We start from the raw sequence: 12112 nt of genomic DNA on the forward strand, positions 1-12112 counted from the left end.
CTGTGGAGTATCTTCTATTTTAGGTCTGGAGCAAAAACAGTCCCATGAGCTTATTAAAGCAGGAGACCTCCCCAAGAAGAGAGACATTCATTTCAATGCAAGTAAAAAAAATAAAAATGAGGACACAAGCGTTTGTGGGAAAGGAAGAGGTTTGATGTTAAAAGGTAATAAACCTTTGTTCCCCCTCCCCCCCGATGCACAACGTATCCCAAATTGAAAGAGAATCAGCAAGATTTTCATCGCCGTCATAAATGGCGTCATAAATTGTGTCGTTTGGATAGATATCGAAGAATGATCTCAGAATATAAATTGGAATATAATTGATGAAAATCAGGAACAGGATGGATTCTTAAGACACACCAGTGTTGATACCCTGTGCTTCAAACATTTAACCATCAACAACTACTTTTATAGACCATCATAAAGAAAGGTTTGGATGGTTAACTGTAACTGTATCCACCCGGGGTGGGAGGTTGAGGCGGCTCCAAACAAGTTTACTACATCCTGTGAAAAAGCAGTTCACCTCTCCCAATCAGCAATCTGATTTTAACAACAAACACGAAAAACATGAGTATCAAACACCGGCTTCATACCTGTCTTCACTGTTCCCAAGTAAAATTTTCAGTTGGCCGCCTCTGCACTTTCTTTAGCTTATGGGTGAGATTGGAGTTACAAATCTGCAGATGAATTCATCGATGGAGTTGAAGTATGTGCCCAAACCACCATAGTCTACTTTTCAGAAAAGCTTCTGTGATGCTGGTGGTGTAGTTTGGTCAGAGTATAAATACATGTCAAAAACACTAGATTTGATAATTGCAACGACATTGACAGATTTTCATAGCTGGCAAGCTTTTGGAGTAAATGATTTGTTAAATATTCAGGCAGCGTGTACAGAGAAATCATACTGACAGGAGGTGCAGTTGGCAACAATACGCAAGAAACAAAATAATCAGTGGATGTACAAAAAGGTCATTTGAATAAAAATAATGAATCCAACACCCGGTACATGCATGGGAAGAAATAATCAATTGTAAAAAAGACGCGTTAATGTTAAATGTTTGAAGGGTCATGAAGGAAAAAGCTGTAATTAAGTCAAAGCAAAAGACAATGGCCAAACAAAACATCTTTGGGGTGTGCCTACAATGACAATGCCGTTCAAGTGGGTGTTTCTGGTGATCAAAAATGGTTATATAATATAAACTTGAAAAGGATATCAGCGATTAGGTGAAGATTTGGACCCCTAAGAAAATAAAATCAACCTGTTAAATTCACTCATCTCCATCCTAAAACCCTACCATTCATAACTGACAATAAAAATATTGTGTTATATTTTCATGTGCTTTCAAACACAGCAAAACTACTTGTATTAAAGACCTTCAATATCTTAAGTGTTATCGATGCAAAGTATGGTTCATTTCTTAACCAAAGAAAAACAGTATTTTTGTGCGGCATCACTATTCTAAGAAAAAAAAAAAAGGATCAAAGATTCATACTTTTTAAGTAAAATTTTTTAAGAATCTACACAAACATCAAATCGGTCAAGATATGTAATTTAATAGAGGAATTTAGATTAAATTTGAAAAATATGCTTTTTTTTCTTTTTCTTTTATCAACAGATTAATTTCTTTTAATATTTGAAACATAGGAAGGAGCAAATGTTAGTTGAGATTGCAAAAGTTAGGAGTGGACAAAGGTAAGTTCAGAGAATTTAAACCATTACAAGCCAACAGAGTGTTACGAATGACAATCATGGAAAATGTCTATTCGGCATATCTACATAGTGTGGTGATGTATATAGAATTGAAAACTGACCAGTGAAGGTTGAGGACATGAGTTGCATGAAGAGAAACGAGATTATTATACAATGGATGAGCAATAGAAAGTGGATCTTGAGTTTACTTTTGGCAGTCTCGTATTTTGTTCCTTAGTCCTTACATTCCATGAGTGATGTTTTTGACAAAAAGGGGAGAATTGCTGCTTTCTGAGTGAGAGTCTATTTCATCTAACATTTATTGTTTGCAAGTCTTTGACCTTTAGTGGGGCAGGTCATTTCAACATTCCATAAAAATCTTTCACGGTGATTCAAGCACCAAGTGAAAGATTGTTTCAGCAATCTGCTTCACTACTTCGAATTATTATTTTTTTTTTTTAGCTCCTTACATCAAGTGGGCTTTATGCCTTATTTGAAGTGATTTCCATTAAAAATAAAATAAAATAATGGTTTTAATGACAGAACTGGATCTGATGAGCTCAAGATTTTTTTTAAACTGGACAGTATAGAGAGATATGTGCAGAACAGGAGACTTGAATGGTATAGCCACAATGAAAGAATATAAAAATTTGGGTTTAGTAGTCAATTCACAGGGAAAGAAGTTATAAAAATGGACTTGAGAGAAAGAAGGATAAATAAAAACCTGGCCAGAAATAGGTTAGTTTGGAAGTCAATTTTTTAATGTCAGGATTAAAAATAAACCTTAAAGTAAATACGACGTTGAATAATGAAAAGGTCATTTTTTTTTTTTTTAAAAAAACAAGATTTTTTAAAGTTAAATTTAATTATTCATGTATAGTTTTATTAGATTATTAATTGAACGAAATTATAAAACTAGAACTAGTTTTTAAGGTAATAATCTAGAAAATCATTGGATGTAAAAAGTTTTCAAAAGTTTCAAGGATTTAAAAAAAAAATTAAAATAGAAGTAATTTTCCTATTCAAGAGTTTAAGTGCTTTCAAATTTTGAAGGGTCAGAAATATAGTGATTCTTCCTCTCTCCCTGCCCCCACCAAGATTAAAATGTCTTGCTTGTTTACAAATCAAATTGAATTTTGGATTTAATTTAATTTTTTTTTAAATAGGACTAACATTTTTTTTATTAAAACCATGTTTTTGTAAAAAGAAAAACTTTAAAATATCAAATTATAGCAAATTTCATCATACACATGAAATATCGAAATGAAAACTACAAAAGAATAACTAAATTGCTTTAATTCAAAATTATCAACTCGAATTATCATGCTTGAACTTATTGGTAAAATTGACTTTTAATGATCCTGTTAGGCCTAATTTGTTTGTTTTTTTTTAAATTCAATTTTCACCCCAAATAACGCACAGTGCCACTTTGAAGTAAGGGACTACTATCGGGGACATAAGTTGCAGGAGTATAATGAAGAAAGATGAGTAGCAAGATGTCTGTTCACATTACACTTGAACTTCTGCATGTCAGTACAGCTGGGAAAGCAGAATCCCGGAAGGAAGTTCCAAAGTCTAGCATTTCTGGGGAAGAAACTATTGGAGTAGAAGGGCTTCTTACACCTAGGGATCTCTACTGTGAAGGGGTGGGATTTAGCTGCTTGTCGGGTTTGTCCGAGTATTCATGTCTAGGGTGTACAAGTGCTTGTAGTTCAGAGCACTCACCATTAAAGTACTTGTAGAACAGGCAGAGGGATGCAACATTTCGTCAATGGAACAGAGGCTGAAGCCTAGATGACAGTTCAGGACCTATCAGGTTGGCGACTCTTTTGAACCCTGTCCAGAAATGAGAGACAAGTAGCAGATGCACCAGCCCAAATGTGATAACTACTCCATACATGGGTGAATGGTGGCCTCATAGAGGTACGGGATACTTTCAGGTGTAAGTAGTTTTCTAGCACGGTAGAGAGAGCCCACCTTCTTTGCAGCAGCCTTGGCAATGCTCTCAATGTATCTATTCCAGTTCATGCAGGTGCCCTAGCTTCAATCTTTTTTTTTGTATTATTACACAAAATTAGGTGTTAATGGACTTGGGGGAGGGGGGACAGTAACAATTTATTATCCTGGCACTTCTGTTCACAGCCATATGTGGCTTATTTATGACATTATGAGGCTTCCTTATGTACTCACTTTGCCGGATTGGTAATTACTGACTAGCTGTGGTACTCTTCACGAATCGTCGCCATTGACACTGTTCTTTGTAACTCAGCCATGCTAATGTCCACAATGTCCTTCACATTCTGCACATAAGCAGTTAAATCCATAGTTAAAACTTTGATACCCCACATAATATTCCAACACATTTCTTAGTTGTCCAACATCACCCCATAAGTCTCCCTCACTCTTTGCTAACATCTTTGAATTATTGATCAACCTAGTAATAGTTTGGCATCTTGAAAATACTTAACTTTTCTCAGTATCAATGTAAACCACCTGTTTACCTGTAGGTATCCTAACAGTCATCTCTGAACATATACCACACACACTGGATGAGGCAGGTTTAAGCTAGGGCGGTAGTGCTAAATATCCTCAATGCTTTTAAACAAGGTCGAACATCAATGTATTTTCAGGAAAATCAACTTGCATACTATTATTGGACAGATACTTACAATCAGATCTTTCTTAGCTAAAAGAAAGATCTAGGTCATTTTCAATAGCTCAATGTGGGTGTATACTTAAACCTATAGGTTTTATCTCTTTTCCACCACAAATAAGGCATATTGCTACTTGGAACACAAGAGGCAACTATTTGGGATTGTGTCTAACATTGAACTATGGGGAGTTGAGCAGTAAAATGTGTCTTCACATTTCATTTAAACTTTTGCATGTTAGTACAGTCAGAGAAGCAGGGACGGAATTTCAAAGTCTAGCAGACCGAGGAGTAGAAGGCTTTCCGTCACCTACAGACCTCAACAATGAAGGTATGGAATTTTGCTGCTTGTCAGGTTAGTCGAGAGTATGTACGTCAAGGGACTACAAGTCCTATGAATTCATCAGAGCACATTCTATTAAAGTACTTGTAAAATGGGCACATAGATGCAACATTAGGGCGATGGGACAGAGGTTGGAGACTTCGAGAGCGAGAGACTAGTGGTGGATGCACCAGGCCAGATGTGGGGAGATGGATTTATATTATTTATGAGGGTTTTTTTTATATGATCTCTCCAACACAATTGTGTCTGAAATGGGTGTATTTGATGATGACATCCCATCAATCGGGCAAATCAAATGCTCACACATCCCAGGCAATGGCTGAATCATTGGAAAATAGTCTGTAATTGAATGAACCTAAAAATGAATGGTCAAACTGAATGTTATCAAGACAAAGCTCCAGCTATAAGAAACCTTTCCAATCGATGATTGTCATGGCAGATAGTACTCCTTTTCAAGAATGCAAGGTTTCAACTCCTCAGCCTGGTATTCCCAGATAAAGTGGAATAAGTACATACAAGCCGCTGCAAAGTCTGCTGCTAAGCTCCAGCCCCTGTTGCATTATTGTGTTTGTTTTACAAATACTTCCATGGAATGTGCTTTGATGAATTTATTGAACTTGTACTTCAATGTAAATACCCCAACTAGCAGCAAAATCCCGCCCCTTCACTGTAGAGGTTCCTAGATGCCAGATCATTTTCTACTCTAATAGCTTCTACCCTTGGAACACTTGCCTTTGTATATCCCTTCCTGCTTTTTGTTTTCCCAAGTGTACCAACAAGCGGAAAGTTAAATGTAATGTGAACACCTCTACACCCACACCTTCCTTATAAATATGGCCCCTATCACAGTAGTCCCTTATGCTTCAGTGGCAACATGTCTTGTTTGAGGACGGAGAAGGAACAAAATATATCAACTTATACAAGTTGTACATTTGCAATAAACAAACTAAATTAGTATCCCAAGGTAACAGCATTCATCCTGGATAGGTTGAGCCAGCTCCTCCCATAGACCACTCAGCATCCCAAATAAACTCAGACCATGCATGGCAGTCTGCAATGGCAAAAATAGTTCTGGGTAGCCAGCCCCAGGACTAACGGCAAACATCGTAGACGTGTGAATCAGGGGGTAGATTCAATATCAGCCGACTTCCTGGGCATCATTGCAGACCTTGGAGTGGTTTTGGAGGTATTGTTTCAGGGATAAACTCTCCCGTATTGCAGCAGTCAGCATGGCCAAAGTCCTTTTTAAAGGAGTTGTAAAAGTCAAACACTGTTAACCTTTTGAGATCCACAGCTCTGATTAGCCAGGTCTCGCAGTCATGGAGAAGGTTTGACTGAACAAGCATCTGATGAATCTGGACTTTTGTGCCTATTGTGATCTCAATACAAAACCACAGACGGAGTTTGTAGGTGACAAAGCATGCTAAGCATTGTAGATTTGAACATCAATGTCATCATACTCCTGACCCGTGACAACAAAGATTGAGCCCAAGTATTTGAAGTGATCGACCTCTTCTAGGGTTTCCCCATAGACAAGAATCATGCTCCAGGCCAGGAATCCTGCTGGATATTAGTGTTGGGATAATACTTGTCATTAGAAATATGGAAATGTTTCTGTGAATGGTCTATATAAATTGTTTTGTTTTTATTTTGTTGTCTTTTTGCATATATTGAATAGACATATATAGCGTTTTGGTTGTTTTCTAATGGCAGCCATATTTAAAAGAAAAGAGGTGAAAAAAATAAATCTAAACAAATAAATGTTACCAAAGGCAAGCAAGCTGTTACTTTTATTTTACTTATCTGGATATTTTTTTTTGGTTTGTTTTAACATTTTAAAGCGTATTTTTATCTATTTATTTTTTTTAAAAAATAAAGATAGGGTAAAACCTGTTGTTAGAATGAAAAAATTCCTCGGTAATACCAAGAAAAAAAAACAAAAAAACTCAAGGTACTTATGCAGAGCGAACCGTGCTGAAATAAAACTTATTTAGAAACCTATTCTTACATGGGGAGGCGGGAACTTTTTTTTTTTTTTTTTTAACTATTGTGTACTTTCACCTAACGATTTAATAAACAAAAAGGTATCGTAAAAACGGAATTTAACTTTAAAATCCTATCCAAAAATTAGCACGGTCCGTATTTTACATACGTACCAAAACTAACGTTTCTGTGCAGAGCTCACTTACCAGAAGTATATGTTTTACTACGAACAGACAGCTGTTGCGTCGTTTCATGACTCAATGTGGCTAGACACAGCAAGCACATCAGAGATTTGAAACCCGGACGCCAGACCGCTCCCAAACCGAATTCAAAATAACGCATTAAAAACGCCGAAACGTTGTGAACAACAAATTTTGGCACTTATTATACCATACTGAAATAACATTTAGAAAGCCATTCTTAACATGGAGAGGGGGGAGTGATTTGTAAGTATTGTTATTTTCACCTAATAAAATAGAAAAATATCGTAAAACTTTAACATACTATTTTTTAAAAAATAGCGCGGTCCGCGGTACAATAAGTGCATAAGCACCCAAATTTTCAATCCTCATATATAAAAAAAAATAAAAATAAAATTTATATTCGTAATTTATTGCATAAACAAATATCACGTTAATAATGTTAAAACGTGCTTTGGGGGATACAATGTTGTCATTTTTATTCAAAACTCATTTTTAAAACACTAATTATTAAAAGCAAATAAAAAAAAACACAGGTTTCGTAAACAAATAAAAATTCTTGAATAAAACTTAATCTACATTCCATAATTACTGGAGATTTTTTTTTGGGGGGGGGGGGGTTTACGGCACCGGGCACCATCAATCGTTTTCCGGGTTATTTTTAATGTCAATATTAGTCATTTTTTAGTTTTCTTTTATAGAATCACTCCCGTCTAGAAATGAAATCAACTGTTTATTTATTCTCCCCCCCCCCTTGTTAAAATTGCGTTAAAAAAATAAACTAAAATAAACATTTGAAGACGGAAGTAATTCTACAAAAAAAATAAATAAAAAATACCAAAGTATTTATCTTTTAAGTTCTTACATAAATAATCTAAGTTTCTGTAATTCGTTGCATGACAATTTTTAAATAATTTGTAATCAAACCACAGAAAAAAAATTCTTATATCTCTAAAAAAAAAAAAAAAAAAAAAATGGTTTTATAAAAAATTGGAAATATTCTTTTATGTTAACCAATAACCATTTCAAATAAAAAAAAGTTTTCAAAAAGGCATAACAATGCATAAAAGAAAATGTCATCTACAATTATTTTTAGTTTAATTTATATTAGAAGGTACCTTAACTTTTCGAAAGTTTATATAGAAAAAGAAAAGCATGACAAGTGACTTACACAGAAATGTTTTATTTCAGCGAAGAAATTAGTCAGGCTGCTCATTGGAATGAAACATCAATTGACCTGACGAATCCCTTTCGGTGAAATGAAACAAATGTTTGCGTAAACTCCTATTCCTAATTGGTACTAGTCCAGTGGACTTATTGCTCCGTGCTGAAATAACGTTATTATTTAAAAGGCCATTCTTAACATGGGGAGGGAAGAGCGTTTTGTACTTATTTTATACTTTAACCTTACAATTGAATAAAAAAAAAACTTTACTTGGAAATAGGATTTAAAAAATAGCGCGGACCGATCAGTAAGTGCACTAGCACCTCCTACAGCGGCTCTACCTGTGTAAAGAGCACTGCTGAGGTAAATGCTGAAACAAATAGAAGTGTAAAAAAAGTATATACATACAGAAATATATTAAGCACATTTTTATGGTGCTTATACAAAATTGGAACCAACCAAATCGACTTTTGTCGAACTTAACCTAACTTAGGGTTAACTTAGGTTATAAAAAAAAAAAAATAAATAAGTGCTTATGTATTTTTGGTACCGCGCTATTTTAAGTTTTTTTTTTCAGGTTGAATTCAAGTTTCACGATATCTTTTTATTATTATTGTTAAGGGGTCGAAGCAAAGCACAGAATAGTTACAAAACACACCTTCCCATGTTAAGAATGGCTTTCGAAATAACGTTATTTCAGCACGGTACTAAAAATACGTAAGTACCAAAAATATTTCGGTACTCTATTCTGTAGAAGTAGTACCACCATCTTTATAACATAACTAAATATTATTAGTTTCATATGGTGTTTCTGTTTGTGCAGAAAAGGTACCATACTAATTCTTTTTTAAATAGTATTTTCAAGTTTAATTAAAGTTCTACGGTATCTCGTTTCTTAAATTGTTAGGTGAAAGTACAGATTAGTTACAAAACACCCACCCCAGATTAAGAACGGGTTTCTAAATATTATTTCAGCACGATACTTTCTCTTACCATATATAAATTTGGTGCTAGTGCAAGTGCACTTACTGATCCGCGCTATTTTTTTTAAAATCGTATTTCCAAGTTTAATTAAAGTTTTATTATATGTTTTTTAAAATACCCTCCCCTCCATGTTAAGAATGGCTTTTTTTTTTTTAATAATAACGTTATTTCAGCACGGATCAATAAGTGCAGGAGGAGTACCAATATGTTTACTTAACTCCAGCAGCAGTGCTCAATACAGAAGTAGAGTTTGGTAGTACTATCAAAACACACAATCTTAATTTAATTAGGTTTGAAGTAAATATTTATTGCAATATGTTGAAGTTAACATAATATAACGGGAGAATTATTGTTTTATGTAAACGTTATATAAACAAATATCACGTTAATCACATTACGTTCAAAAGTACGTAAGGACTATTACTTCAATTTTATATTTCAAAAGTTGTCTGTTAAGTAATTTTGTTAAGATGCAAGACGGTTTATATTTATATATACGATATGTTAGCGATGTTTGAAGGAATTGCGTAACTTCATGTATTAAATAAAATGATATGTATTAAAAAGACTAATCAATTAATAATATAGTAAGTTTCTAATTAAAAATATACGTACATATATATCCACATTCCACATTTATAAGACGGGGAAGAAAAAAAAAACAAAAAACTCGTGTTTATATATATATATATATATATATATATATATATATATATATATATATATATGGACATTTTTCAAATGAGATTAAATATCGAATAAATATACAAATAAAAGAGATGAAGTGGTATTTTTAAATAAACAGATTTTTAAAAATAAAACTTTTTTTTTCTTAATTTTTTTTTTTTTTTTGTTATTTTTACCTGTGGAGGCCAGTGCGTGCGCGTATGTGTCGAATTGTCGGCAGAAAATGGTAAAATTGGTGCGAGAAATCCACCTCGGATGGAAGTTAGAGATTTACAGGGATAAAGTGGTTGGATCTCGGAATGAAGTGTGCGAGAAACTGCGACTCCTCCGTCCTTGGATCAACGGAAAAAATGAGGATGGACTCGGAAAGAACCATATTTGTTGAGCGGAAATCTTCTATGTTTACCAGCCCTTGGATTTATTTTTTTGTTTTTTCTGATGATGACTCGCACTGCGCATGCGTGAAGCTGCCAACGTGACCCAATGTCAAGGTCATGGCACTCAGAAGGCAAAAAAAAAAAAAGAACCTGTTAAGCTTTTCTTAGTTTCTCCAAAAATTGTGATAGTCGAATTCTCCTCCTTTTTTTATGGGACATAAAACGGATAATCATTACAATAATATTATTATTAACTGCAAAAGTTTGCTTTATAACTAGTCAAAACATTTTTTAAAGATTTAGGCATCGGGTTCTTTATATTTTATTATTACTTGCTTCTGAACTTTAGTTTGATCTTTTTTGGTCTAGCCACACTGAAGAACTGTGATACTGCGAAACAGTCTATCTGTGGTGATTATATATATTAGACCATTCGTGGTTCGATGTGTCATTTTCTTGTTGTCATAACGCACCGATGGATGATAGTGAAACTAAAGCCACACTTTTAAAAACATAAAAAGCCAACCGAAAATTTTTCTTTATTAATGGTATATAAGGAAAAATGGCTATATTTAAAATGTTAGATTTCAAATTGCGTCTTTTTAATTTTTATTAGTTTCGTATTTTTTCTTTTCTTTTTTTTTTTTAGAAATGATGAAGTAAACACGTTCTCTGTGAAGTTGAAATCGTAATTTTGAGGGAAATCAAAATTATTTTAAATAAATATACTTGTGCTACGGAACATTAATAATATATTCTACAGTTTACATATTATTTTACAATTTACATATTATTTTTTTAAGCGTAAAGACAATTTGAAAATGTTATATTTCAATAATTGTTGATAAATTTGTACAATGCCCCCCCCCCCAATATAAGATTCCTCTTCTTCTTTTTTAGCTGATTACATGTTAGGAAAAAAAAACCCAATTATTTCAGAATTTACAGTAGGAGATTAGTTTTGCATATAAATTAAGGTAAATTTATTATTTATTTCAAGTCGATCCTCTATCCAAATAACGTTAGACTATTATATAACCATATTTTTTTTTAACTAAAGAAGAGAAATTGTATCGGAGGTGGGGAGTAACAAAACTCCATTAATCCTACCACGAACCCTAAGTTCTGATGGCAACAGTCCTCCCCTTCCCACCCAAAAATCCCACCTTTAATTCTATCATTAACCTTAAATTTAGGTGCCCATCTTCCCTCCAAAAAGAATACTGTACATCTAAAATTTTACTAAAACGATTAGATGTCAATCAAACGCCATCTGACCAGAAAATGATCCCTTAATCTAAATTCTAAAAATTTTTTAACACAATTATTTTTTTCAAAATATTCTTACATAAAGACATAAAAGAAACCATACCTTTAGTTTTAGAAGGGGTGTGTATGATTTAGCTAAGATCAGTAACAATAATACCAAAAAATTGAAATTTAATCTTGAAATTCAATTACGTTTTGTAGCTTATTTTGCATAAATTTGATTTTTGTGAAAATCTTTTAAAATCTCTAAAAATGTTGTTATTGACACATATTGCTTCTTTTTACAATTAAAAACAAAACAAAAAAATTGTCCAACATTTTTTATTACCGGTTGAAACAAATAATTATTTCAATGTTCATTATTTGAAAAAAAAAAACATCCACACTAAATGAATGTTTTATTTATACCGAAAATATTGTTGCGTACATCAAAAAGCATTAAAATATGCTAACATATTTCTCGCTGTACTAATTATGTTGTTTGAAGTAGCAGCGGCAATGAATGTTGTATTGGGCGTCGTCTCTTGATTGGACAAAAACTCAAATCAACAAATTTTGGCAAGATTCGGCTTTATATATCAACTTAGTCTCAATCAAAAATGACACACTGATTTCAACGTTTCTCAATTTTTTTATTTATTTTTTTTTTTTTGTAGAACACTTTGTCTTGAAAATACACCTCAGTTTTCAATATAAACTGAAGCTAAATTTCTAAAAAGGCCAAATACAACTTTTGAAGGCCAAACAGCTTCCAAAAAAGGCCA

At 33.3% G+C, this 12112-nt stretch overlaps 1 protein-coding gene across 1 annotated transcript in view; it reads right to left on the minus strand.

Moving 5' to 3' along the window:
* The window catches only part of LOC145248204 (E3 ubiquitin-protein ligase COP1-like), a 105958-nt gene extending 95797 nt beyond the window's left edge, over positions 1–10161 (minus strand). The window contains exon 1 of the mRNA XM_080110066.1: positions 9879–10161. The gene's annotated coding sequence lies outside the window, so the exon portion shown is untranslated. The remainder of the gene's footprint in view (positions 1–9878) is intronic.
* Positions 10162–12112: the final 1951 nt, after the last annotated feature.

This window comes from Euprymna scolopes, chromosome 26, assembly GCF_053919585.1.
Source record: "Euprymna scolopes isolate OS-2025 chromosome 26, ASM5391958v1, whole genome shotgun sequence".
Classification (NCBI taxonomy): domain Eukaryota; kingdom Metazoa; phylum Mollusca; class Cephalopoda; order Sepiida; family Sepiolidae; genus Euprymna; species Euprymna scolopes.